Here is a 24,636-nt window from a genome sequence, read left to right on the forward strand (position 1 = left end):
CATCATATGTCTAAGAAAATATGTATTTAAATTATTTATTTATTTTGTTAATTTCTCTCATTCAAAAGGAGAATAATCAAATCCTAGATTAAAAATCTGTGGTTTTTGCTCAGTTCCCAAATTTATGACTTCATATTTCATCAAAGAACTATGAGTCTTACAACTTGTTCTTCATTTGAATCTTCCTTGAAAATAAAAAAGGTTTTCTAGATGTAATATTGCTTTTGGAATGATATTTTCTTGGTTATTCTGATTTAAAGAATCTGCATTCAATAGTAGACCATGTTGATTCTCATCAATAATGGAACCCTAAAAGAATCCTCAAGTGTGAGGAAGTTGATGATTTGAGAATCAATGTCCAAGACCCCGAGATTTGTGATATTATCTGGCACTAATAGGAAAAAGAGGATCTCTACAAAGAATTTATTTGGCAATTTTTTTCCACAAGGAATCATTTTGACACCACAATTACCAACAAAGATACATCTATATTTTGTGAGCAAGGTGAAAAAATTATTTGAAAGTGCTCAAAATTTTTAATTAAATACAAAGACAATTGTCAATAATTCTTCAAGTGGTTAGAAACACAATGAATTTCTTTATTAACTTGTTTAATAATTATTTTAGAATCACCAATAGCTTTTAATTTCTTAACTTTCATATCAATTTATTTTTTGAGTCCTGTTAGCTGTGCTATAGGTTGCTGATGTTCGAAGAGTAGCAGTGGGCTCAGTCCTTGGTTTACCTTCGCCTGTGTACACTCTCAATGCCCCACTAACTCCATTTCACCTCCAAAGCCTGGTATAAGCCTATATTCCCTCCATCCCCTGAGCGCGCAACTCAAACCATAATGTGATCTTGTCCATACGACCCTGCGCTTCTGGTGTTGATCGTCATCCTTCGTTCGCAGCCGTTGATCATCTCGATTTAACGGTCCCCACCACCTTCCCTGATCGTTAACCCGTTACCTCTTCTCGCCGTCTGATCGTTCCAGCCGCATGATCCGATGGTCTACGTGCTTTCCTCGCTTGTTAAAATCCATTTGTTTCCCCTGACGTCTGACTGTTCGTCACATGATCCGACGGCATTCGCTCGCTCCACACCTGTGAACCACCCATGCGTTAACTCGCGGGGAAAGCAGTTTCCTACCTGTCGCATCCGCCACGCGTCACAGTTTTATTGGATCGTAAGCCCGTTGTATGAATTCCGCCCTCCCTCATAAGTGGTGTGGGGAATACCGCTTACAGCCCATTGTACCTTTCCCCCCGCGTTATCGCCCGTGCATGTTAGCCGCCCAACGACCGTTGGATCTCCCTGCCCAAGATCCAACGACCCGCGATCTCCCCGCTCTTGTATCTCCCGATACCCTTTGCAAAATGATCTCCACTGTTTGTCTGCTGGATCCAACAGCCTGCAATCGTCCTTCGCCTCACCATCCCGATAGCTCCTGTCGCGCTATCTTCGCCGTTGATCTGTGCAATCTGAATGTCTACCTCATTCGTCCATTCACTCTGTCCCTCCGCCATTTTGTCCATGCCCACAGCCTATCCCGAGCATCCAAAGGACGAAGGTGGCCAGCTACCTGTACCCGACGCAGTTACTACTTCAACTACTACATTCAAGAGTAGTATGGCTGAAGGACGAGAAGGACGTGCCTCGAACAGATTATGGCATTTATTAGTTATGGAACTCCTTCAATATAACACTCCATCGGTTTGTGAAGCACAACAGGGTATCAAAAAAGATCAATTTTGTTCACTGAAACAACAGACTGCACCTAGAGATTCCATCAGTCAATTAAAACAGTTGGTGGTCAATTATGACCCCTCCACGTCCAGAATAGCAAAATATATTTGTAATAAAACTCTATATATACCTAGCAAAGAGATGTAATGGGGGTTGATGGTTGTAGTTTTGATGTAAGGTTCAACTTCTGGAGACCGTAACTACTGTGATACCTGCAGCGTCTGGTCTTGATTTTCAGCTAATACAAGCTTCTTTTGCTGTTAATTGCTCACTTTCCATTTCTACTTTGTTCTAGGCTATGCCTATTATGTATTTTTCATGTGCTCTTGATGTTTAGCATTAGAGGGGCTGTCATCCCACCTTTATGTTAAAATCTAGTATGTATCATTGAATATGCTATGAAGGTTTCTGTTTACTTAGTGCCAGAGAGCCGTCATCTTGTCTGTGCATTAGGAAATAGAATTACGGACCTCTTTACTGGTTGCAGCCGGCCATCGGTCTTGTGCATCTGCTGGTGTGTTCAATATTCTCCATGTTCACTTAATCCTCAAACTGTGAGTAATTGGTGGTCTAAAGCCTTGTAGTCTGGGGGTGTTCACCCATGTCTGGGATTAAGCATAGTAGAAGTGGTTATCTGGCTTGAATATGCATCATTCCTTCCATTCATCCATTTCCAACATTTTGTTGAGTTTGTAATGTTCCCGAGCATCTCCGAGATACAACCTAGGAAAGTTTCTTGGGGTGATAACATTAATTGGCGCCGTTGCTGGGGAGAGGATATTGAAGCTCATCTTCCCTGGGAGACAACACAGTTCTAGGTTTTGATGATAGACAAGGCATGGAACATTTTTGGTTGTAATCATCTATCTGGTGACTCCACTGGAGGGAGACCATCCTTTAGCGACTCCACATTGCAGTCCTGGCTCAGATTGTGAGACATGCTCGAAGAAATCCTCAGACATCACTAGTTGAACCAATGCCTAACCCTGAGAATATCGTTAAGCAGAAGAAAATTTTGCAGAAAGGAGCATCAGGATCAGGTAAGCCTTAAAATTCCCATGTATCTCTGCTAGTGAAAGTCACCTTCAGAGATTCATAAAGCTCCTTAGTCATTCATTTCCCTTTCGGATCTCAGTCCAAAGAAGCATCCATGCTGTCCATCATGTTCTTTTGTCTCTGTCATCCTTTTCATTGACCCATACCGCTCAGTCTACCAGTATCCTTTCACCTACCTCACTCATGGCAGGCCAACAAGCTCTTACAAAGATAGAAAGAATCGTTGCTGCTAGGTATGGACCCTTGGTCTTGCCTATCCCTTTGAGTGCCATGCCTGCAGGAGATTATCAAGAATATATGCCTAAGTTTACTGGTATAGAAGGAGTAACAGCTGAAGATCACCTTGAGGCCTTTTATAGCTATGCTGATAACCTGGATATCTATGAAGAGGATGTGTGGATGAGGGTTTTTTTCCAAAGCCTAGAGGGAGAAGCTAGAAAATGGTTCAGTAAATTAGCCCCTAGGTCCATAACAGACATTGAGGCTTTAGATGATGTGTTCCTAAAGCATTGGGGGGGATAAGGAAGATCTGTTCTATGTTCATACTGAGTTTGGGAACTTACAGAGGGATGGGCTCTCATCATCCTCATATCATAAGATTGACGAAATGGACAGAATGATTGAGTCTGTGGCCTTTGAAGTTTCCAAGTTAAGAGTTGAGCAGCATTCAGGAGTGGAGCAGTTATAGATTCTGCAAAGAAGCAGAGATACAAATGAAGACCAAAGGGTGAAGACCCTTTTTCATAGTATAGTCATGGAAGAGGAGCAATATGAAGAAGAGGAGGAGGTCCATGGTTTGGAAGATAAGGGCAATGCCCCTTTCCTAACCAGAGTTGCCTATGAAAAGTCGTTATCTGAAGGCACTGCTCATGAGTTTGTTGTAAATGTAGAACAAAAATCTGGTCAACAGAAGCAGCTAGTAGCTGGTCCTACCATCCTCCAAGAATCCGAGCCTAAGGCCAGCACATCTTCTAATGACTATGCAGAACTGCAGATTGGCCAGCCTACTATTATCCCCAACACAATGATCAAAAAGGGGGAGGAAAGCTCCCCATCATCTTTTGTCCCTCTGTCTGCTCAAAAGAGAATCCCTCACAGCCCAATAGGCACTGAGGCAGGTAATTGCTCTATTCTCAAGGCTGATACTGATCACCTCTGTCTTGATATTCTAAAACCTACTCAGGTAGCCTCCACATAGGTTGAAAAGGCAGCTTGCCAGATGACAGAGGAAGAGGGTGCACAGTCTTGGGACTCCTCCTTGGATGTGGACTGTTCTAAGGAGGAAGCAGGAGCAGATGAAGTCTGTGTGTCTTCCACACAAGAATACATTGGTTTGCCATTCATACTAATTGTGCAAGCCACAGAGGACACAAAGAAGTACACAGTAACCAGGGTTATCCAGCAGGTGTACAAAATCTCCCATGAAGAACATCCAAGGAGGAGAGCATACAGAGAGGGGATGAAATTTGATCCATATCTACCTATTAAGGTCAAATGCTCCAAACTGTTTGAGGTAGAGGATCAAATAAATCCAAGTTTGCAGATCTATGATGAATCGGCCGAGAGGAGGAGAAATAGTTTTGATGGCCTAGCAGACGACCAGTTTTTGAAAATTTATGTTGTTTAAATTTCTTAGGCCTTAATGATTGTGTTAGGATATTCCGACACATAGGATATAGTTAAGTTCAACTTGGTCTAGTTTAGAGTTAGGTATAGAGTTAGGTAAAGTGTGTTTCTTTACCGTTGTACATATTGTAACTTACAATCCGACGGTCACGATATGTAGTGATCCGACGGTTCACTCTCACCTCGGTATTATCGACACTTGATCCGTGGCTTGACACCCGATTGGTCCATGAGTTCTATTTAAAGCGCATGGAGGGTCATTGTTCGGGTAATCCGTGCATGAGAGAAGCTTATGTAAATTTTCATTCTTTGATTAATAAATTGCCTGTAGTACCCACGTTGGGACAGGCCGTGGACTGTTTCCCTCCTTGCACTCTGAGGGTTTTAACCACGTCAAAAATACTGGTGTATTGATTTGAGATCTGGTTGTGAGCGGTGTCCTTTTGGTATTCTTTCTGAGGAACTTACCCTGTAAATTCCAACATGGTATCAGAGCTATTTGAGGGCCGCGTCCGTTGGTGATCCAAATCTGAAGCCGGTAGAACTGCATGCGGCTGTTGTTTCCTAGATCTGCTGTTTCTGACTGCTTTCGGGCCGAGAGGACTGCTCTGTTGCGTTCGGAGCATCTGTTTCAGTGAGGAACCCCTTTCGTTTCATGCGAAAAGGTTTCCGGTAGCCCTAGCTGCGTCATTTTTCAGATCGGGAGGTATACAGTGTTTTTTGCAGTTTACTGTTATTTTCTCTCTGCTTATTTCGGTTTCGGTTTATTTAGCCTTTTTTTTAACCGGATCTATACCTTTCATTTCTGCGTATGCTCTTTGCCCTGCGACTCTGTGCGATCTGGGCAAATCAGAAACAGAAAGGAAGGATTTTTCTCATGCGTATGCTCTTTTCCCTGCACCTTAGTGTGATCTCGGAAAATCAGAAACATTGAGAAAAATATTTAGTTTTTCGGCTAAAGCTAACTTTGAATTTTTTTTTTAAAATTTCTAGTTTTTCGGCTAAAGCTAACTTCGAGCCGCAAGGTTCGTTTTTCTTTGCATATTCGTGTTGGGTTTTGTGTTTTGTGTTTTGTAGGGAAAAAGAGCTTTCTCAAGGCAAGCACGCAAATCAAGGCCCCCCCCCCCTCTCTCTCTCTCTCTCTCTCTCTCTCTCTCTCTCTCTCAAATTTTTTGTATAGATCAATTGGTTCAAAGCTATTTTAAGAGAGTAGAGGTCTTGGGTTCAAGTCTCCATTTTGTGGGGGCGGATTTTTTCATTCCCGCACATTCGCGCACTTTGCCGGCATCGTCAACAATTTTTTTAAAAAAAGCCATAACTTCTTCATCCGGAAGCCTTTTTCAGAGCCGTTTTTTTTAAAACCGCCTATTTTTTCGAGATCTATCCATTGGACCACTTACTTTCAGCATCTTCAGCTTCAGTTTTTCTTCAAAAAATGGAAAGTCCATGCCAAGTCATTCTTGACAGCACTAACTACTTCCAATGGGTAGCCTACATGGGAGATTTACTTAGAAGTAAAGGTCTCTACAGAATAGCCACAGACCAAGAGAAGAAACCAAAAGATGAAGACAAGGCGGCAAAATGGGAAAATAGACAAGATCAAGCACGTGGTTTGATAGGGATGTCTGTTTCTCCTGATCTTAGATTCCACATTGCAGAACTTGAGACTCCTCATGAAGCATTAGAAAAACTTGCGAAAGTTTTTGGAATTAAAAATGAAATTAGAGCCCATCAACTTGAAAATGAGCTGCTTACTTTGGATCCTAATAATTTTTCTTGCATTGAAGATTTCTTGTCCAAATTCAAGACCCTTAGATATCTCTTGGAAGGTGTTAAAGTTAAGAAAGAAGATGGTAACCTTATTTATTCCATCCTTACTAAGTTGGGACCAGCCTACTCTGTATTTGTTTCCACTTTCCATTCTACAAGGGAAGCTTTCATTTGTCAAGGACAAGAATACAAGGCCCCTTCCTTTGACTCCTTTTGTGATTCCTTAATAAGAGAACAGGAAAAACTCTTACACCTTGGTCTTCTTAATCTTGGAAACTCTTCCACGAAAGCATTAGCCGCCCAGCAGCAACCAAATTCAAAGAATCCTAAGAAGTCATATCCTCAAAAGAATGGTCCTAAACCATCTCAGCCTCAAAATGAAAGATCATTTCAGCAAAATGATAAGACCAATAAAAACAAATGGAAGAAGTCTGATAGACATTGTAACTTTTGTAATCGAGATGGCCACTTAGAATCTAAATGCTTTAAGAAGATGGAAGCCTTGGAAGCCGCAATGAAGAAACATAACATCCATGTGGAGCCTACTTCAACTTCAACTTCCGGAATGGCACTTTCTGCATGTCATTATCAATCATCTCAGTCTGGTTATGCATTAAATGTATCTTCTTCTTCTTCTCATTCTCATGAGTGGCTCATTGATTCTGGAGCCTCTTGTCACATGGCCAAAAATCAAGCCATGTTTTCTTCTTTAAATGATTGTAACACCAAAAATATATATATTGGTGATGATAGATCTCTTAATGTTGTAGGGACTGGAACTGTTCATCTAGACAATGGTCAGTTTAATGATGTATTATGTGTTCCAACCTTATCCTGCAACCTTCTATCTGTCTATCAGATAACTCATTCAGGTGAAGGTAAAATTGTTGAATTTTCACCTCATGATGTTGTAATCAAGGATCTAAAAGATCCTAAACAGATTCTAGCTACTGGTCTTGCTGATGATTCCAAAAGGTTGTATAAGTTTCACACCTTTGGGTCATCAAATCTTCCCTCAGTATTTGTTGCTCATAATGATGAAGTGAGCAAACTTTGGCATGAGCGATTTGGTCACTTAAACTATCGCTCCCTTCAGCATCTATGTAAAGAAAATATGGTGACAGGTCTTCCTATGGTATCTTGCAGAGATGGTGTTTGTTCCGGATGTGTACTCGGAAAACATCATCGGGACAGTTTTGACAAACGTGCCTCTTGGCACGCCTCAGCCCCTTTACAGCTTGTGCACAGTGATTTATGTGGTCCTCTTCCTGTTGCTTCATTCTCTGGCTGCAAGTACTTCTTAACTTTCATTGATGATTTCTCCAGACGCACTTGGGTATACTTCTTAAAACTCAAGAGCGAAGTATTTAACACTTTTTTGGCCTTCAAAGCCTTTGTTGAAAAACAATCTGGACATCAAATTCTTAAGCTACGAACTGATAATGGTGGAGAATATGTTAAAAACACATTCATCAACTTTTGCACTGAAAATGGAATTCAAATGCAACATACTGTTCCATACACTCCACAACAAAATGGTGTAGCTGAAAGGAAAAATCGCACCTTAAAGGAAATGGCTAATTGTATGCTGCAATCTAAAGGACTCAGTCTTAGTTTTTGGGCCGAAGCAATTAATTGTGCAAATTATATAATCAATCGCACTCCTACTAAGGTTCTAGAGAATATCACTCCAGAAGAAGCTTGGAGTTCCATTAAACCAGATGTAAGTCACTTTCGTGTGTTTGGAAGTGAAGCATGGGCCCATATTCCAGATGAAAAGCATAAAGCTTTAGAACCTAAGAGTGAGAAATGCACTTTTGTTGGATATTCTGAAGATGTAAAAGGTTATAGACTTATTCCATTTAAGTCCAAAAATGTTATCATTAGAAGAGATGTAAAATTTGATGAAAATAAATCGGCCTGCGAGCCTAGTCCGGCGGATGTGCCACCTCTTCCTATCTCTTCTACTTTTGAAAACATTTCTTCTTCAGATGATGAAAGTGAGGATGACATTCCTCCCCCTCCTTCTCAGGATCCTCAACTTCCAAGATGGGTCCGTGCTACTCGAGATGCAGCAGGTGATCTTGCCGGTGATCCTACAGATCAGCGACGTACACGTTCTCAGTTTGAAAGAGCCTCTTCTTTACTGGCTCAAGCTCCAGTAAATCATGATCCTGACACTTTTGCAGAAGCTTCAGGCCATCCACATTGGGAAGCAGCTATGAATGAAGAATATCACTCATTGATGACAAATGATACATGGGATCTTGTTCCTCTACCAAAGGGACGAAAACTTGTAAGATGTAAATGGGTTTACAGAACCAAGTATGGACCAGATGGCAAAATTGATAAACATAAAGCTCGTCTTGTTGCTAAGGGCTTTTCACAGGTTGAAGGCATTGACTACACTGAAACCTTCGCCCCTGTTGCCAAAATGAACTCTATCCGCCTTGTTCTTTCCCTTGCTGCCTCTTTAAAATGGGAAGTCCATCAGATGGATGTTAAATCTGCCTTCTTGCATGGGGACTTGCAGGAAGAAATCTATATGGAACAACCCATTGGCTTCATACAAACAGCCTCCAGCCTTGTGTGTCGACTTAAGAAATCCCTTTATGGTCTCAAGCAAGCTCCTCGGGCTTGGTATGCCAAAATGGATAGCTTTCTTTTAGAATCTGGCTTTTCTAGGTGTCATTCTGACAATACTGTCTACACCAAGAAAGTGGGTGACTCTCTTATCATCCTTGTTCTTTATGTTGATGATATTATCCTTACTGGCAGTGATCCCAACCTTATAAACCATGTGAAGTCTATCCTTAAAAAGAAATTTGAAATGACAGACTTAGGACACTTACACTATTTTCTCGGTCTTCAAGTCTTGCAATCCAAGGAAGGTATTTCCCTTTCCCAGTCCAAGTATGCTTGTGATATTCTTCGTCATTTTCACATGGAAGACTGTAAGCCAGCCCCTTCTCCCTTTCAGTCTGGAGTCAAACTTTCAGTCTCTTGTACTTCTCCTGAAGTTGATGCTACCTTATACCGTCAACTTGTAGGAAAACTCTTGTACTTAACCCATACTCGTCCTGATCTTTCCTTTGCTGTTGGCCTTGTTGCTCGTTTTATGCAAAACCCCCGTGAAAGTCATTGGAAAGCAGCCAAAAGAATACTTCGTTATGTTCGAGGTACAGTACAGTTTGGGATTCATTACAGTGCCAAAGCAGCTCCTCTGTTAGTTGGTTTCACTGATTCTGATTGGGCTGGTGACCCTGATGATCGGAAGTCTACTGCCGGTTATGTCTTCACTCTTGGTTCAGGACCTATTACATGGGCTTGTAAGAAACAGGCTGCCATTTCTCTTTCGTCAGCCGAAGCAGAGTATCGTGGTGCCGTGGAAGCTAGTAAGGAAGCCTTGTGGCTTCGTCAGATCCTATCAGAGTTTGGCTTTGAGCAGCAGCATCCAACCACACTTTGGTGTGATAATCAAAGTGCCATTCAGCTATGCAAAGATCCAGTTCAGCATCAGCGCAGCAAACACATCGAACTACACATGCACTTCATCAGAAAGCTCATTCATGACCATGTTCTTGAAGTGCAATATTGTCCAACAGATGATCAGGTTGCAGACATCTTCACAAAGGCTCTCACAGAGGCGAAGTTCACTAAACTTCGATATATGCTTGGAGTTCAGGAAGTTGTCACTAAGGGGGGATAGGCTCTAGTGCCTCCTTCCTTCTCCTATTGTGTCATATTTGTAAATCCTTCAATCCTATCCCAAGTTGTTCTTAAGGGGGGATGTTAGGATATTCCGACACATAGGATATAGTTAAGTTCAACTTGGTCTAGTTTAGAGTTAGGTATAGAGTTAGGTAAAGTGTGTTTCTTTACCGTTGTACATATTGTAACTTACAATCCGACGGTCACGATATGTAGTGATCCGACGGTTCACTCTCACCTCGGTATTATCGACACTTGATCCGTGGCTTGACACCCGATTGGTCCATGAGTTCTATTTAAAGCGCATGGAGGGTCATTGTTCGGGTAATCCGTGCATGAGAGAAGCTTATGTAAATTTTCATTCTTTGATTAATAAATTGCCTGTAGTACCCACGTTGGGACAGGCCGTGGACTGTTTCCCTCCTTGCACTCTGAGGGTTTTAACCACGTCAAAAATACTGGTGTATTGATTTGAGATCTGGTTGTGAGCGGTGTCCTTTTGGTATTCTTTCTGAGGAACTTACCCTGTAAATTCCAACAGATTGTAAGCATTTTCTTTACAGGTTTTAGTGTAGACTTAATTTGACTCCATGCCCAATGGATACTAGGCAATGTTTTTAAGCTTGTTTTGCATGAAGGCATTGGTCTGCAGTTCTTGAGACCTCACAGGGAGGATCTCATCCCCAGAAGGAGCAAGTGTTAGCTCTGCTACAAGTTGCTGATGTTCGAAGAGCAGCAGTGGGCTCAGTCCTTGGTTTACCTTCTTCTCGCCGTGTACACTCTCAACGCCCCACTAACTCCATTTCACCTCCAAAGCCCTGTATAAGCCTATATTCCCTCCAACCACCGAGCGCGAAACTCAAACCATAATGTGATCTTGTCCATACGACCCCGTGCTTCTGTTGCTGATCGTCATCCTTCATTCGCGGCCGTTGATCGTCTCGATCTAAAGGTCCTCGCCGCCTTCCCCGCTTGTTAACTCATTACCTCTTCCTGCCGTCTGATCGTTCCAGTCGCACGATTCGACGGTCTCTGTGATTTCCCCACTTGTTAAACTCCATTTGTTTCCCTCGCCGTCAAACTGTCCGTCGCGTGATCTGACGACATTCGCTCGCTCCACACCTGCGAATCGCCCGCGCGTTAACCCGCGGGGAAAGTGGTTTCCCACCTGTCGCATTCACCACGCGTCATAGTTTTACTGGATCACAAGCCCGTTGTACGAATCCGCCCTCCCCCGTAAGCGGTGTGGGGAATACCGCTTACCGCCCATCGTACGTTTCCCTGCGCATTATTGCCCATGCACATTAGCTGCCCGACGACCGTTGGATCTCCTCGCTCGAGATCCAACGGCCTGCGATCTCCCCGCTCTTGTATCTCCTGATACCCTCTGCAAAACGATCTCCGCCGTTCGTCTGCTGGATCCAACGGCCTGCGATCTCCCCGCTCTTGTATCTCCTGATACCCTCTGCAAAACGATCTCCGCCGTTCGTCTGCTGGATCCAACGGCCTGCGATCGTCCTTCGCCTCACCATCCCAATAGCTCCTGTCGCGTTGTCTTCACTGTTGATCTGTGCAATCCGATGGTCTGCCTCGTTCCTCCGTTCACTCTATCCCAAGCATCCAAAGGACAAAGGTGGCTAGCTACCTGTACCCGGCGCAGTTACTACTTCAACTACTGCATTCAAGAGCAGTATGGCCGAAGGATGAGAAGGACATGCATCAAACAGATTATGGCGTTTATCAGTTATGGAACTCCTTCAATATAACACTCCACCGGTTCGTGAAGTACAACAAAGTATCAGAAAAGATCAATTTTTTTCACTGAAACAACATACTGCACTTAGAGACTCCATCAATCAATTAAAACAGTTGGTGGTCAATTATGACCCCTCCACGTCCAGAATAGCAAAATATCTTTGTAATAAAACTCTATATATACCCAACAAAGAGATGTAATGGGGGTTGATGGTCGTAGTTTTTATGTAATGTTCAACTTCTGGAGACTGTAACTATTGTGATACCTGCAGCGTTTGGTCTTCATTTTCAGCTAATACAAGCTTCTTTTGCTGTTAATTTCACACTTTCCATTTCTACTCTGTTCTAGGCTGTGCCTGTTATGTATTTTTCATGTGCTCTTGATGTTTAGCATTAGAGGGGCTGTCATCCCACCTCTGTGTTAAAATCTAGTATGTATCATTGAATATGCTATGCAGGTTTCTGTTTACTTAGTGCTAGAGAGTTGTCATCCTGTCTGTGCATTAGGAAATAGATTTGCAGACCTCTTTACTGGTTGCAGCCAGCCATCACATGGTCTTGTGCATCTACTGGTGTGGTCAGTATTCTCCATGTTCACTTAATCCTCAAACTGTGAGTAATTGGTGGTGTAAAGCCTTGTAGTGTGGGGGTGTTCACCCATGTCTGGGGTTAAGCATAGTAGAAGTGGTTATCTGGCTTGAATATGCATCATTCCTTCCATTCATCCATTTCCAACATTTTGTTGAGTTTGTAATGTTCCCGAGCATCTCTGAGATACAACCTAGGAGAGTTTCTTGGGGTGATAACAAGTCCTTCAATTAAAGCCTTATACTTTGCTATATTATTTGTACAATCAAATTCTAATCTACATGCTAGAAATAATATCATATCTTGAGGGTTCTGTAATATACATTTGGCGCTTGCGCCTTCAATTGATTTAGAACCAATAAAATATGATAACCAGCAATTTTTATTTACATCACTATTTACAAAAACAAAATCCTCATTTGTGGACTCAAAATAAATATTATTTACAAAATTCAAAGCAACAATATGTGATTTATCAACAAGGGAGATTTCAAAGGTATAATTATCAAAATAAGATTGATAAGAATAAATACCAAGTGAAGATTGACCAAAATTGATAAGCTCATTTGGATCATTGATATTAATAACAATGTGCTTCATGTGTCCTTCACGTTCAATTTAATCATATTAGGCTTTCCTTTCAATGGTAACCATAAATGTGTCCATACAGTTGAGAAATAAATGTTTATTTTTTATGACCAATCTCTACATAACAGTTAGCCATAACATTTAGGAATGTCTGCAATAATAACATCAATAAAATGATTTTTTTAAAGATTAGATGCAAGTATGATTAGTAATTACTTAACCTCTCCTAAGGATTTAACTATAGATCTGCCGAATTGCACAATTTGAGTGGAGGAGTTATGGGGTTCTAGGTTTAATTTCTTAGCCACAGAGGTTGGCATGACATTAGATGAAGCACCATAATTAATCATACAATTATGGAAATTTCCGTTACAAATCTCAAAAGTCAATAGAAATGGAAGAGTATGTAAAGAAAACCTATCTCTAATCAAATTTGCCTCGATGTCAACTACTTTCCTTGATGAAGAATTATTAGTATTTTCTACATGACTATTAGTTGTGATGGCTTCTAGAACTTTAAATAGTTTGTTTTTCTATTTAGTCAATTTAGATAGTTCATACAAAGAAATATTGGCCTTGGTTTCATGCCTTCAACTAAATCATATTCTAAAGTTTCATTCTGAATATTCTTATTTGAATTAGAAGATACCTTGTTTGTTGATGTTGTTTTTCTTACATGTGTTGAGTATTGGGATTGGTAGAAGATGAAGTGGGACCCTTACTTCTAGTTTGGGCTATATTAATCTCCTTTGTTTCATCATTTGTAGGTTCATTATTTGCTTCTCCTAAAACATACCATAATACATTAACAAAAGGATCTTACTTTGTTGGTTCTTCTTCATCCATTTGAGCAACGTATTCTTATTCGTTACCCATAAACACTTTAACCATCTATATAGAAATAAGACGTCTTTTTTTGGAATGTTTAACATTATGAGCTCTACAAAAATTGTCTTGAGAAACATCTTCAAATTTTATTTGTTCAGTAAAGGGTTGAATTTGAGGAGGCATAGTATTATTTTAAAAGGTCTCCAAGATTTCTTATTTGATGGACCTTCTGCTGAAGTACTTTTAAGATTAGTGATTTCATTTGACATGTTTTGGATCATTATTTAAATATATTTCATGTCAAAAGGATCTTTATCATTTTTCTCTTCAATAGGTTTTGTAATTACTTGTTTCTTAATAGGAGTTGTAGGTTTTTTTCTTCTTTTCCTGCTATAGATAAGACTTCAGTTTCAATTTTTATAGTTTCATCTCGGGTTTCAACAAGAGTTTGTTTACCTTCCCTTTTAACAAACATAACAACTGTGGATGGTAGAGCAATGGTGTAACATTCAATCAACACATCATTAGTTGGTTTAGTACCATCTGGAATTCTATTTAAGTGATTAATAAATCATTGGTTAAAATATTTAATTTTTTCTTTAGGCTTCATTTCAATTTTGGATAGTTTGAGTGCTAAAGTAGCTGGAGTCTTGTCTTCTCCAAACTATGATTGATCCAACTAGTATTGTAAAGTACTAGGTATAAGCATTTCCATCAGAAGTGTATGGAAAGAGGAAACATACTATATCTTCATGTTCAACACCCATCAAGTTAACAACAAGCATAGATTTATTGATATGATCTTCATTTGTTTCCCCAACATCTGGATTAAATTTTTGAAGAAATATTTATGGTGTTTTAGTAGTTCATGCTATGGCCCAAGAACATTATCTGCTCCTATATTTTTCCAAGGTCTTGGTGGCATGTTTATATGTGGATTGGGATTTGATGATGAAGAGTGAGAAGCGGGAGAACGATATATGGACTACTAGGAGGGATAGAAGCTAAAGCTTCCTCTTCAAGACTAGGTTCCTCTAGCTCAGGAGTCATATGGTGACTTGGGAGCTTCTGGATACTTATGTTGAGCAGGAATTAGGTATTCAATAGATGAATGCCCAAATTCTCACTTTGAGTTTTGGCTAAAACCCTTGAATGTTGTCTTTTAGGTGGAACAAAGGAAGATTGTTCAATAACAACAATTTCTAATGATAATTGTTGAGTAGGAGCAGGATTTGAAGGAGATTTTTGAAGAAACCCTTTAAGGAATTGTTGTATTCTCAAACCAATAGTAAATGTAGAGCGATTTTGAGTAATTTTAGAATTAATTTCCTCTTTGTGTATAGTTTTAGTTACTTCTTCAAAATGACCAAGGGTGTTGTTGGTACCATCCTATGACCTCCTTTTTCCTCCTAAAACATATCATTTGCCTACTTCTTTTCATCATATATCTCTTAGATTCCTTGAAAATTGATTAGTTAATAGTCCTATAGTTATTAAAATGCATTGAAATTGATTTAGGAGTTTTATGTTAAAGAATTAGAAGTTTTTGGTAAAATGGTTACAGGAAGTTCCAACATCCTGTAATTGGCTCATTGTTTGACATGTGGCACAGCAGCTAGGCTAGAGCGAAAGGTAGGGATGAAAAGTAGAATATCCAAGCATGGATGAATACCTATCCTACAGTAGAATCGACCCTCCTACATGCGCGGTCAACACAAGTCAAAGTATGGCATACTGGCGACAAAGGCAGCAACAGCAGAGCATTCTAAATTGATTTAGTTTTTGTTCCTTTTTGAAATCAGTTTAGGATGGAAACATTTTAAAAATCTCGACATGGTAAAAGCGGCAACAACCATATCATGAATGTACATTCGTTTTCGAAATGTAAGGGTTGTAAAAAAGACATATGTAAATACAGTCCGGTGTAATCAACGTATGTGTAATTGTTGTATCATTTGAAACAGAGTTTGAACTTAATATCAAGAACACAGTTACAGTCACAACCCTTGTCTTGTTGCATTGATTTGATAACCGGTTGAATACAGTCCAGTATACCTCTGGAACGCGGACGGGCCCTACGTTAAACTGGTATACTGTCATTTCCTTTTTATTCGCAACTTAGGGTATTACATGACATGCACAGTAATTAAGATTGGTTTCCGATTTCAATAGTTAAGATTGGTTGTTGATTTCAATCGAATGCATATGGTTTGTGTTTGTGATAATGCTTGAACAGTCCATCACTGAGATCGTGAATTCTATCCTGTAAGGGATTCGATCCCTTTGTTGTCCTTTAAAGCAATGTCATGAACTTTGTTTTCATTTCAAAATCTGTTTATGATCTCTGTATATTTTTATCTTGTATGAATATTAGTGAATGCTGGGTATTTGCTAAACAAGGGTTTTATGTATAATGTCTCTGTAAGGAGATTGAAATCTTGGTTTGCAGTGATACACAGTGTTTAATTTGGTAAATGAATTTAATGACAGTGTTGTAATCAGGTATATTAGCAAAGTGACCTAAGTGTTTGGATGATAGGTAACATACCCCAATCTTCCGTAAAGAAGTTCTGTGACCTACATCATAACCACTTAGCTAATAATCCTTTATGTCTATATACTTTAGACGCATGCCTCTAAGCTTACGCATCCTGGTCGATAATAAATATGGTCTAGTCTAGTACCCTAGATAGAACACTACATTTTGGCGCCGTTGCCGGGGAGGCGTACTTAAAGGATTCAAAAAAAATTTCAATACACAAAAATAAACAAAAACACAGTTAGAAATCATGTTCATTTATGCCTAGATTTAGAGACAGTCAGGGTAGATTTGTAAAAACCCCCCACCATCTAAAAGCTAACCCATCATCATCAGGAGCAGACTCTCTAGGGAATACAACACCAGCTGAGGAAGTCATCCAAGCATTAGAAGAAAAACAAAATTCAGGACAGAGACTTACCCTCATTGAAAGGCAAACTTTATTCACAAATAAATCGCAGAAGAAGCACTTTCCTAGATCTTCCACACAAGGAGAAAGTAGCACAGTGACCGAACAATCTTTCTTTAATCTCCTCTATCAAACAAGTGACACTGACACAGAGAGACCTATTAGAATGGTTGAGGAAGGAGCTGGATCAGTACCACATCAAGGACAGGGAGATGAAGAGGAGTCAACTTTTAAGTTTCCTATACATGAACCACAGGAAGATGATGAGATGAAAATGAAAAACATACCCCCATCCGTGCTACCAAACTTCTATGGTATGGCTTCAGAAGATCCAGACTCATTCTTGTTCGAGTTTGAAATTGTATGTCGAACATATGGCTATACAGATGATGCTCATAGGCTTAGACTATTCCCAGCGACATTAAAGGCATCAGCCTTAAGATGGTTCATGAGGCTTGGTGAGCATGCTATAGTTGATTGGGATGGCATGAGGAGAATATTTCTAAGGAAATATCAACCTTATTGCAGATCCAAAGATTCTAAAGATGATATCTTTAGAATGAGCCAGCAAGAGGATGAAACCTTAGAGGAATATTTAGAACGGTTTGTCTACAACTTACAAAAATCTAAACACCGAACTATGCCTCTTGATCTGATCCGCACAATATTCTTGAAAGGTATCCAAGAGGAATACATGCATGATCTTAACTTGATGGGCAAAGGTGACATTTCTACCTTACCCTTTGAAGAAATCGCTGAGTTGTGCGAAAAGTATTCAAGGAGTAAAGCTAAAATGGGAAAGAGAACCCTGTCATCCAAAGTCACAAAATCTGCCTCTGCAAGTGTCACAAGGGCTGAAATAGGGAATCTTTTAGAAGAGTTTAAAACAGATCTGTTAAGCACCCTAGGGAACCAAATTGACACTTTAAAAGCTAAGAAGAAACAAGAAGATGAAGATCAGATAATGGTTATCTTCTGCCCAAAATGCCGGAAGAAACATGCATTAAAAGACTGCCCTCTAGAAAACATCCAAGTTTGTGCTTTCTGTACTGAACATCATGATATGTTTAACTGTCCTAAAGTTAAGGTTTTGCAGAACTGTAATATGGCAGCCAATACAGAGATGGAAAACGTGTATTACATGGGCACAAAGCGACCATGGCAGCCAAGGCCAGCACCTCAAGGTATGTTTCCAAATCAAAATTTGCAATTTCCTATAAATGATCAAATGTATGCACAAAACTCATGGAATGTACCCATGCCATGGCAACACCAAAACCAACCACAACACCAATGGAGACCGTCTCAACAGTACTCTCAATCTTATCATACATTTCCTCAATCATACCCACCATACTCACAACCATATCAACAATACCAACAGCCGTATTCATCACATTCTCAACCATATCAGCAGTATCCTCAGCAAGTTGTTTATCAGCCCCAACCTCCTCAACAAGCACTGCCTGCTCCTCCACCAATAAATCCACCACAACTGCAATTTCCAGCTAACTCACAACCTCCCAGACCCACTCAAATTCCTGCTCAAACTGTCCCAAATACAAATAATAGAGCAGAGAGGCCAACCTACAATGTAGAAGAGGGAACCTCATATTCCACACTGCCTTTGCAATATATTAACTTGAGGTTGGTAGGGTACTCCACAAAGATTCTCCAATAACAGATAAGCAAGAAGAAAACACAGAAAATGAAAATGAAATGACAAATCAAAGGAAACCAAACAATGATACCAAAGATAAACAGATGCAACCACTGCATCCACCTTTTCCAGACCGATTGGTCCAAATAAAACCTCCATTGCCTATACCACAGTTTGATGTCTTAGATGAACTCAAGAATGTCTACATAAAAATTCCACTGCTGCAAGCTATAAAAGACATTCCCATCTATACTAAGGCCATCAAAGACATATGTCTCAAGAAGCCTGCTAGAAAAAGGATTGATCCTCAAACCATTCATGTCATAGGACATTTAGCAGGCCTTATGACCAATACCATCTCCATGGAAAAGTATGTTGATCCTGGCATTCCCAAAGTGACCACCATCATTAACAACATACAAATTCCAAACATTTTGATAGATCTTGGGGCCGCAATCAATTCCATGACTCTTGAAACCATGAGAACACTCCAGCTCATAAATTTGCAACATACAACGATTTTTCTAGAACTAGCTGATAGGTCTAAAGTGATTCCTGAAGGGATTTTGGAGGACATAATTGTCTCACTGGACTCTTGAGAGTATCCAGTGGATTTCTTAGTCCTTCAACCCAAATCCAATTTAGGAGGACACCCTATCATCCTTGGTAGACCATGGCTAGCGACTGCTGATGCATTCATAGGATGTCGATCGGGCAACATGATCATTTCAAGAGGGACCGAAAGAAAACAACTCACCCTTTATCCATCGGCACAATCACCAACAGTAACACACAATTTGTGGCTTGATGATAAATTTAATGATAAAGAAGAAGTACAATCTGTTTTTAGCATTGACCAAATCTATGATTTCCAAGAACAAGACAATAATGATTTGGTAGAATTATTCCTTTCTCAACCTGATATGTCCGAAAATTTGAGAAATGAACAATATCATGCTGCAGATGTACTTTTGGCCCACAACTTTCAGGAAACATGCACCATTCAATCTTTGCAAACCACATTTCACAACATTTTTCCAGTTCAATCCATCACCAACACACAGAGTCAGATCATAGAGATTAGTCCAGGGAAAACTCTGAACATAGGCAATCACCTAGACTCATCTCAGCAAGAGAAATTGATTCGACTCTTGAGAAAATACCAAAAAGCCTTTGCTTGGGACTACACCGATATGCATGGGATTCACCCCGACACATGCACTCACCATATCTATACAGATAGCACCATTAAACCAGTGAGGCAACCACAGAGAAGAATGAACCCCATGCTCCAAGATATTGTTAGAGAAGAATTGCAAAAACTTTTGAGAGTTAATTTTATATATCCTATTTCTGACAGTCAGTGGGTATCCCCATTGGTTATAGTGCCCAAGAAAAATGGTAAGTGGCACATTTGTGTTGATTACAGACAGCTAAACAAAGCAACGCTCAAAGATTATTTCCCACTACCATTTATTGACCAAGTGTTAGACACCCTAGCTGGCAAATCATCATTTTCTTTTCTTGATGGTTTCAGTGGCTACAACCAGATCAGGATAGCCTCCGAAGACCAGGACAAAACCACATTCACCTATCCTTGGGGCACTTATGCTTACAATGTTTTGCCATTTGGACTTTGCAACGCTCCAGCTACATTTTAGAGAGCTGTGTTAGCTATTTTCGCTGATTTAATTCATGATTGTGTTGAAGTTTACATGGATGATTTTTCAGTATATGGCAATTCATTTGAACATGCATTAGAAAACCTTGAGAGAGTTTTGAAAAGATGTATTGAAGCTAATCTGTCCCTCAGCAATGAAAAGTGCTTTATGATGTTAAACGAAGGGATAGTGTTAGGCCACTATATTTCTTTTCAAGGCATCAAGGTTGACCCAACAAAGATCCAGATCATTGCTGATTTGCCAATTCCACAGAATCAGAGAGAGGTAAGAAGTTTCCTTGGGTATGCAAGCTATTACAGAAGATTTATTGAACATTTTAGTAAAATAGCTTTACCTTTGTTTAAACTTCTAACCAAAGATGTACTTTTCAACTGGAATGAGAACTGTCAACAAGCATTCGAACAACTCAAAAAGAAGTTATCAACCGCACCAGTCTTGAGAGGGCCTAATTGGAGCCTACCATTTCATATCTTCACGGATGCATCTGACACCGCAGTGGGTGCCTCATTAGGCCAAAAAGAGGAATCTTGTAATTATGCCATTTATTTCGTTAGCAAAAATCTAACACCTGCAGAGTTAAACTACACAGTCACAGAAAAGGAAACACTTGCTAACTGCAAAATCCAGGTGAGGTTGTTACGGTTGAAGATTCTTTTCCAGATGAAAATCTATTTGCAATTTCCATAGTAACTCCTTGGTATGCTGATTTGGCCAATTATTTTTCTACAGGAAGGACACCTCCACACTTTACTGCAAAGGAAAGGAAGAGACTAGTCAAACAAAGTGCTAGATATTCATGGCTTAATGGCGATTTATTTTACACTGGTTATGATATGATCATTAGAAGATGTGTAAGAAATGATGAGGTAATTGATATTTTAAAATCTTGCCATGATGAACCGTGTGGTGGGAATTTTGCAGCTAAGCGGACAACATTCAAAGTTCTTACTCTTGGATACTACTGGCCATCCATTTTCAAGGATGCCAAGAAGTATGTAAAGAGTTGTGACAGCTGCCAAAGAATGGGCAGGCCAACAACTACCGATGAGATGCCCCTTCAGCCCCAAGTTCACCTAGATCCATTTGACAAATGGGCTCTAGACTTTATAGGACCCATTAACCCAACCTCCAATGGTAAGAAGGACATCTTAGTATGTACTGATTACGTCACAAAGTGGGCTGAAGCAAAAGCACTGGTTAGAGCCACCGAACACACAGTAGTAAATTTCCTTTTTGAAGAGATTTTTGTGAGGTATGGAGTACCAAGGGAAATTGTGACTGATCAAGGTACTCAATTCACCTCAAAGCTAGTGAATGACATCACAGACAAATACCAAATCAAGCATAGGAAAAGTACCCCTTACCATCCACAGGCCAATGGACAGGTGGAATCCACAAACAAAACCTTGGAAGGGATCATTACTAAAATTGTTGCAATGAACATGAAGAATTGGGAAGAGAAGCTCAAAGATGCACTCTGGGCTTACAGAATTACGTGGAAAGATACTACAGGATTTACACCATATCAATTGGTGTACGGTAAAGAGGTAATGCTTCCTATTGAGTTTCAAATACATACTCTTAAACTGGCTGCAGATTTGCAAATTGACTTGGACCAAGCACAACAAGAAAGAATTCAGCAGTTGAACCAGCTGGATGAAATGAGACAGCAAGCAGAGGAAACCACAATCCTCATGCAAAAACAAAGGAAGCAGTGGCATGATGCACATATCAAGAAGAAGCAGTTCAAGGAAGGTGACTGGGCTTTACTTTTTGACTCTAAATTCAAAGATCATAAAGCCAAGTTTACCACCCATTGGATGGGCCCATACCACATTGTTCAGGCTTATGACAATGGTTCAGTCAAGCTCAAATCTATTGATGGAGAAGGCCATTCCTTTACTGTCAATGGTCATCGCCTGAAACTATACACTAAGCCCATCAACAAGCAAGATTTTCTCCAAACAATATCTCAACAAAGAGAGGTTGAGATACTGCAGCCCTCAGCTGCAGTATCACTGCCTTAGTTCATTTCCTTTCAATTTCAGAGTAAAAAAGAAATAATATAAAACAAAAACTAAAAATATATATATATATATATATATATATATATATATATATATGTATATATATACATATATGTATATATGTATATATATATATATGTATATATATATATATATACATATATGTATATATATATATATATATATATATATGTATATATATATATATATATATATATATATATATATATATCTATATATATCTATATATATATATATATATATATATATATATATATATATACATATAAAATAATGGGTTAGATGTGAAAACCAGCCTCTGGCACACTCTAACCCCGAATTCTTACTTGAAAACCAATTCATTGGCGGGTAAGAATTCTCTTTCTTTTGTTCACTGTTTGATTTATCAACTCAATAATGACTTGAGGACAAGTCAAAACTTTAGTGGGGGAGAGCAGCATCAGCATTTTGTTCTTTTATCTCTCCATTGTAAATTCTTAAAGATTTCTTATCCTATCTCTTCACTGTAAATTTCCAAAGCAGCTTGTTCCAGCATTCCAGACTTCAATAAATAAGTTGTTTTGTCATTGTTTTATCTCAGAGGGACCTGGTTATAAACATTATGCAGGGGGACCTGTTCTGTCCAGAAGACCATGCTATCAACACCAGCAGTAATGGGACTTATTTAAGACACATCAAAGGGACCTGTTAAGAAACTGTTACTTCAGGGTTACTTCAACAAAGCTTCATTCACAGGTTGCTGGGCACTAAGACTCCATCAAATACCCAGGCTCAAGGAACCTGTATACATATAAGGAGCTGCATGAACATCTTCAAATCTTTCTCAAGGGACTTGTTGCATTCAATCTTTCTCAAGGGACCTGTTACAACAGGCAAAAGAATAGTCAAAAGAGACTAGTCCTACTCAGCATGTCAATACAACAACAACCAACAAAAGAGTAATATGTTTCTTATTCTTAACATTTAATTTCTTAGATTAATTTTTAATGTAAATTTAATGACTGTGACTGTTATGATCGATTTCAAGGACACCTACATTTTCCATCATCCCTTATCCCACTGATTCTTATCATTTTTCATACTTCAACCTATTCATACCTCTAAACCCATTACCAACACATCAACCTTGTTATGCTAAATGCATCCTACAGCCATACCAACATCTTCCATTTGACCGAATGCCAACCGAAACAGGACACGTGGTGGATTGTGTTTTTTAAAAATAAAGGGGAAAGAAACAAATGTAAAGCGGCCTATTCATTGTATTCCACACGGCCGAATTATGACTCCAACACCCGACGTAGCCAAATGATTCAGAGGACTCCCTGAAATCATACCCCAGTATTGCATATACGCCTTCAGCTCTCCTATGATGACATCTATACAAGCGGTACATCACTCCTCTGTTCTAAAAGAATGAATACACTATGAAGTAAGTGCAGTGGTTATTCCACCATCATTCTCAGTTATTTCACACTGGCAGTTAACTCCCGTGACTTCCACAGTAAGGATTGAAAGCAGTAAGCGCCACAAGAGAGAAATATAGCCGTTTGGGTTCGACTTACACAGTGAGGATTGAAAGCAGTGAGCGCCACAAAAAGGGAAATATAACCATTCGATTTCGACTCCCACCAAAGTCACAAGGCAGTCAACCGAGCATCATATTGGAGCGACACCACCAGGTAACAAATTGAAATTTCTTTGTTGAAATTGCAAGACATAAACAGAGAAGAGTTAGGGCACGACCCTCTGCCAAGATGACTAATAGGGTCGAACCGAGCATGTTTGACAGCTCTCAATATCATGAAGATTGCATTTCCATTCTCAGAGAGATACAGTGGTTACCCTTTTTAGAAAAATTTCATGGAAGTAATGAAGAGGTTACCAAACAATTTGCTTTCACATTCAATGGAGAGAAAGCCCTGATAGGTAACTTCTCATTCAGGGTTTCAGAGGACACTATAACCCAGTCAATAGGGATTAGCCCAGAAGGGGAGAAGTACTTTAAAACAAAGCAATTTAAAGAGAAATCGTGGACGCAGTTTATGTCTAGATCCAGAGTCTCATCAGTTAACTGGAAGAAAGGTGTTCCAAGAAGTTGGTTGATGCATCCCTGGGATGAGATGGTCTATATCCTTCAAAAATTCATAACCTGCGAAGGCCGTTACAGTATTGTCTATCTATACCATATTAAATTACTGCTCCACTTGAAAAGACAATGTGTTATCAGTCTACCATATTTTCTATTACAAAGCCTAACTAAGATGTCGAAGACCATTCAAAAGCAGAAGGGAAATGAAGACAAGAGCCTATGCCACTTTGGCTTAATTAAAATTCTTATTGAGCATGAATTGCAGAGAAGAGGGAAAATGTGGAAGGAGTTCTTAGCTGCTAACCAAATTAGAGATGAGGAAGACAAAGAAGAATTGCAGGAGGACTCAGGGTTCATGAAGGATATTGATGAAGAAATCCCAGTATCCAAAGCCAACAAGGCACCTCTACCTGTGAGCAGCATAAGGACTAGGAAAATGAGAAAGGAAGATGCTAAGAGGGCAGAACAAGATAAAATTTTCACCACTTACTCACGAAGAACAAGGAGGACACCAAAAGCCCAGTTACAAGAAGACCAG

The 24,636-nt window shown here is 39.6% G+C and overlaps 1 pseudogene; it reads left to right on the top strand.

Moving 5' to 3' along the window:
• Positions 1-1,533: 1,533 nt before the first annotated feature.
• LOC149152708 (uncharacterized) overlaps positions 1,534-24,636 on the top strand; it is a 36,906-nt pseudogene continuing 13,803 nt past the window's right edge.

This window comes from Pinus tabuliformis, chromosome 9 (assembly GCF_031772625.1).
Source record: "Pinus tabuliformis cultivar Carrire ecotype Pingquan chromosome 9, CPIR1, whole genome shotgun sequence".
NCBI classification, from domain to species: Eukaryota; Viridiplantae; Streptophyta; class Pinopsida; order Pinales; family Pinaceae; genus Pinus; species Pinus tabuliformis.